Genomic DNA, 6,000 nt, shown 5'->3' with positions numbered 1-6,000 from the left:
TTTTTTTGTTGTTGTTGTTAACCTTCAAAAGTGGTTTCACAAGATACTCAAATCTGGAGCCGTCATTTCAGTTCCCAGAGTCAGAGCATTTCCTTCGAATGGTGAGGGATCAATTTTTATTTATTTTCTATTCCCCAGAGCACTTTGACCCCCACAGTCCAGGCAGAAAGGAAATGTGCTATTTTCATCTGAACCACAAATGCTTCTAATTCTATTTTTCTCCAGAACCTACAGTAATTTGCCATTTCAGGCTTTTTCGTCTTCTCCCTCCCTTTCCTCCTACCACAAACTGCAGCCAGGTAGCCGACTGACAAGGCAAACCGCGTGGGCCTCCCAGAACCACTGTTCCTTCCTGTAACTGTGATGGACGGACAGGCAGGAGAGAGGGCTACCATCTGAGAGTAAAACGGAAGTCTCCCCACGATTCTTGGCACTTTTGGAAAATGCTGTCACCAAAGTCTGAGTTAGAAAGCTCATAACCTGATGACTCTACAGTGCCCATATTCGAGAGCAATGCATCTTATCATAAAATATTTTTAAAATCAATTTGTAGAGCAAGGTTCTAGCCACAGGAAAGCTGCTTGTAAGTATGAAATTCGAACACTTGTGCTCAAGTGACCTTTCCAGACAGTAAATACAGATGGAAGAAAATGTAAGAGAAAGTACACAGCTTTGCCTTAGACCTTTTTTTTTTTTTTAACCCATTACGTCTGTCACCAAACATGACAAATATTTACCCTTTCAACTGTATGGTGGGCTAGTACTAATTAAGAAGAAAATAATCTTTGGAACCCCATGGTATCATGAGACGGAGTTAACTGCGCCCTGCCACTGAGGGGAAGGTGAGCACATGCATAAGAGCTTTGATGCCAACTTTCCTGGGCTCAACTTCCAGTTCTGTCCTTAATTGTCTGACCTCAGGCAGACTAATACACCTCTCTATGCTTCATGATCGTAGCATGTACCTTAAAAAGGCTGGGAGAGGATAGATCAATGTGTACATATATTATATATTAATTAGGACAGTGCCTAGCACATAGTCAATTCACGTAACTGGCAGATATCGTAAACTGCCAAACTCAAAATTGGAGGACACACAGATGCCAATGGGGCTTCGGCTGCCCCATTACGTCTCCATTTTTAACAGCTGAATCTTTACTAGGCAGCCCTCAAGGAGACATTACCCAGCTACTATACTTGACCTATTTTTTCCTTCCACCTTTCCCCTTCTCTTTTAACCTGACTACAAAGCATTCACAATTCTTTATTTGTATCCCCTAGAATCAAACCAAACATGCTTCAAATTTTTATTTCATTAAATCGGTGCCCTAGTGAGCCACTGCTCTGTAAAACCCACAGAGAAGAGAAATGAGAAACACAGGCATTTCTTTTAAAGAGAACCAAGAGGACATGAAGGAGGGCTGGAAGCACAGGAGGAAACCCATTCAGTTTTAGAAACCAGGGGGGAAAAATGAATCAATGAGCAATGTTAGAAGTTCACCTTCTGGCTTCTGCAAAAAGTTTAGAAAAGATGTGCTGGCTGAAGAGAACGTAGCCGAGTGGTGAGTCCCATAAACTTTGGAGTCAGCACCCCTGGGATCTTGCTCAGTTCATTACAAACTAGGCCTCAGTGTTCTTATCTGTTGAATGGGGGGTGAGCTTATCAATAAAACCACATTTATTCTGAGGCTTACATGAGTGGTACATAAAGCACATTTCTTGAGCCTTGCAGAGTCTAAGAACTCTATTCATCTCAACTCTCTTTCCTCCCCCTGTGTTTGCAGAGGCTGCTAAGAAGACAGGTCTAACAAGCCGTCAGTAAACACTTCCTGACAAACACTTCCTTCGACACAGCCAAGTCTGGAGTCACTCTGGACAGCCGAGATACCGGAAAACAGAGTATCTTCTTAAGTTTTAAATATTTCCTCACTATGTTGATGGAGAATGGATTTGAAATACTGAGTGTTCTTTAGTAATTCTCTGAATGAGTGGGATATGGGAGGTGTGGGGAAGAGATATTGATGCCGTCTTGGAGAGACACGTTGGTGTCATTCACTTAATGCTATTGCTCATCTACCACGCTCTGTTATTTCAGGGGGGAATCAGGCACAAACAAAAAGAGAAGAACCAGACACCTAACTCTTCATCAATCTGAAATGCTCTCCACTCCCAAAGGCATCCAAATGTGGAGGTTCCTGGAACCTTGGGGACCAAACACATCCCCAAATGCAGCAAGGCACCTAGGAAACCCCATGAAACTCTACAGCAACAAGCAGTGACAGCCGGTCCCCCAAATTAACCCTACAATCCAAATGGCCCATCCATCACAGGCAGCCTAATTCCGAAGGGCACAGGAAAGACAGACAGTGAAGAAGACTGAAGTGGATGGCTTTGGGCACTTTTTTTTCCATTTTAAATTTTTTGCTTTTCCCCTTGCTGAATTCTTTTAACTAGTTTTATTTTGGTGAGCAACAGCAAGGATTTTGTTGTTTCTTGGACAATGACGTAGAGGTTTAGTTCATTCCCAGCACAAATCCATTATCCCACCCAGGAGCTATTTCAGTGTTCTCATGGCTGTGTCCACTAGAGAGAAAGAGCAGACTGCTTGACTTGGCTCTGAGTCTTAACACCCAACATTGCTTCCTGCTGTGGGTAACGCTGCGCAGAATAATACTGAGGACAAGCCCCTCTGTGCTCTAATATTTTATTTATCTTCTATGAGAGAGATTTAACAAACTACGTTCCCAATGTCTGGCTACTCTACCTACAAGTTGACATTTCTGCAAATACTCACTAATAAGACATTTAAAATAATCAAAAGTACCCAATGAAGGAGCAGTGCCTGAAATAGAAGGAGTTCAGAAATCAGAGGAGCAGAGAAAAAAAAGAATAATTGGGAGTATGACTTCATATTTAGGGCACAGGAATTGTGGGGTTAGGCTGGCCTCATTTTCAAGTTCTCTATCACTTCCCTAAAACAATTTCTACTTGAAAGACAGGTCAGTGAAATTCTTCTGTTAGTATTTTTACATAGCAAAGATTGCATCTCCCCAGACACCAACAGCCATGACCTGATCTGTGGAGGTGGGGGGTGGACCTACCTCTAGCCATGCATTAGTTTTCATTTTCATAGCTTACCTGAAGATCTCTACTCATTTTATAAACATCTTGGGTTTCTTTCTTTATGAAAGAATTTCTTCCTTTATATAAAATAGAAGAAAAGCTCTCTTTGGGGTGAAGAGAGAGAAAAAAAATGGCAGTTCAGTGATAACTAGTGCAGGATTCATGCAAAATCAGTTCTTTTCTCTCACTTTCTCTTCTTTCTGTCTCTCCTTCCTCCACTCCAGTTACTCCTCCTGGGTATAAAATAAAATATCCGTACCCTGCACAATACTATGCTGTATCACACTTGGAATAACATGTACCCTTCAGCTTGCTGCACTGCTGGAGAGCACAGAAATGCTCAAGAGAGGTCTATCAGAGACAGGGAGATGGAAGAGAGACTTACAACAGAGTGAAGGTGAAAGTGAGCACCTCACAGAAGGGGGGGGGAGGCATGCTCACAGCTCGGCTCAGATGCCAGGAGCAGAGGACACCCCTCTTCGGGGGCTCCTGAATCTCAGGCCAGATGTCTGACAGCAACCCCAGGAAACTTGTTTTCCCTGAGGGAGGACATGCCACCTCAGAGGTGACAGTAAGGGGGTCTACTCAGATGTAAGCAGACTTACAGCCAGATGAGGGCCCTTAAGGCAAGATAAGGGTGCTGGAGAAACATGTCTGACATTTAGTGAGGTTGAATCATGGCAAGAATTCAGTTCTCCCACGGCATGGATCTGAAATGGAATGTGGTTCAAACCAGTGTGGTATTTTGTTAGTTGTTTACAGGGTCACTCTCCCTGTATCAAAAATCACGGTCAGAAAGACTTTTCAAGCACGCATCTCCAATATATGTTAATTTATTCGTGAATTATATAAATGGACTAATGTCCTAATATATTAGGATATTATAAAACACATACTCAGTAGAGCCATTAAAAAGAATGAGAGTAAATTAAATGTAAATAGAAGTTGTACCACTTTCTCCTTGCCCTCAAAGAGACTATGCTGGGCAACCCTACTTCCAAGGCCACTCACTGCCCTGTAGAATAAATCAGATAGCTTTGCTGTCACAACCACATCTTACTGGTCTGCTGTAGTCGTTCTCCCCACTGCACAGTCAGAGCAACCCTTTGAAAATGTAAATCAGGGCATGTGTGTCCTTTACAGGGGAACTTAATCTGCATATTTCCATATAAATGGTTTCTTTGACATCCGCTGGACTTCATGCATTTAAAAACATTATTCTGCAAAAGGGCTCCACAGGTTTCACCAGACTGTCAAAGACATTTGGGACCCAAAAAAGGTTAAGATGAAATTAAAGTGGAAGTGTTCCAACGCCATTCTATCATTCTCAGAATAAAAATCAAAATCCTATCAGGACGGACAGTATGGAGTCTGTGTGATCCAGCTCCTGGCCACCTTCCCCACTTCACCCTCCTCGCGCTTCACATATTGCTGTCTTACCTGCAGGCTCTGACCTCAGGGCCTTTGCACTTGCCACTCTGTTGGCCTAGAACACTCTTGTTCCCTCACTTCATGTAGGCTTGCCTGAGATAGTAAGTCCTGTGTTCACCATCCTATGTGAAATAGCAGATTATGTCACATTTTCCATAATACTCAAAGACTCTGAAGGGAGACTGCATCTTGTTTGTGTGTGTTATGGTCTGTTTCTCCCACCCACAGCATAAGCTTCATGCAGACATCCATTTTGTTCACTGTGATACCAACAGCACTAAAAGGCATGTCTGGTTTAATCCTGCTGAATACATCAAATAAATAAAGCAAGCCTCCTGATCTGCAGCAAAGACTGGAGTCCACCAAGAAGGGCAGGAAAACCTGTGTGACTTCCCATCCCTCACTTGCTATGTACTGAACTGGTTTAACAGCGGATATGTTTGCTTGGTTGTTTAAACCTGACACCTGTCTTTGACAGGGATTTAAATGCAGTACTTTACAATCAATTAAATATTCCTTCACTATCAAAGATCACTTCTACTTTTTCCCTGTTTCCTAGAGCCTAAAAAAAGGAGGATCCTAAAAACCTTCCTATAACCTTTATTTCATGAGTAGAATCTCAGCCTCCTGGGCAACATTCCTCTGGGAAGCAAAGTGCATTATCTTATGAAACTCATTTGTAAAGGTTCTTTCTGAAGATGTATTTGAGAAAGCATAAGTGATATGTCAAATGTACTGTGCTATAAATTTGCCTTTAAGATGCAGATTGTGGCATGAAATATGAACATGTGGCAGACTCTTGCATTCAAGGTTTAAAAGTCCCTTGCAAATAAACATTGCTAATAAAAATTTTCTGCCTCTCTTTCCTGATCTGCAAAGTTTCAAGTTCCTAATCCAAGTCCTAAAAGGACTAGGACTCTGACATGCCCAAATTTCTGTTAAAACAACTCGTACCTGTTTCCTTTTATTTAATTTTCTAATATTGTTCTAGACATTGGGGCATGTCAAGGTCCTAGTCTCTTTGGGACTTGGATTAAGAACTTAGAAAATTTTCAGATCAGGAAACGGAAAAGCAAACTGGAAAAGAGGAAGACTACTTTGTCACAGTTTTCTATTGCCACGGAGTACCTCTGTAGGAAATTGGCAAAGACCTATCAATTGCTTTCACATCACATTCAGCAACACTGGGGAATTGAAGCAACCGAGGAGATGAAAGACATCATAGAGAGAAGATGTCACTAAGCTTTCTTAACACTACACTAGAATAACCGGTAAAAATCACCCCAGAGCTTGTCACTGTCTTCCTACGGTATAGGTGCCGCAAATACAAAAACACCCTACCAAGTTATTGACTCTACTTTGGAAAACTGTCTCAGAGTTCCTCTTAGATTCCAACGGAATCTTAAATATTTTCTTTTTTTCAACGTTTTTGGCTTAGCTGATCGA

At 41.9% G+C, this 6,000-nt stretch overlaps 1 protein-coding gene across 2 annotated transcripts in view; it reads right to left on the bottom strand.

Annotated features, from left to right (window-relative positions):
* KLF7 (Kruppel like factor 7) overlaps positions 1–6,000 on the bottom strand; it is an 85,981-nt gene that overhangs the window by 9,887 nt on the left and 70,094 nt on the right. The window lies entirely within an intron of this gene.

The sequence above is a fragment of the Otolemur garnettii genome, unplaced genomic scaffold (assembly GCF_000181295.1).
Source record: "Otolemur garnettii isolate 467f Iridium unplaced genomic scaffold, OtoGar3 scaffold00013, whole genome shotgun sequence".
Lineage (NCBI taxonomy): Eukaryota > Metazoa > Chordata > Mammalia > Primates > Galagidae > Otolemur > Otolemur garnettii.
Note: the sequence above shows the minus strand (reverse complement) of the source record. Positions and strands in the feature narration are given on the sequence as shown.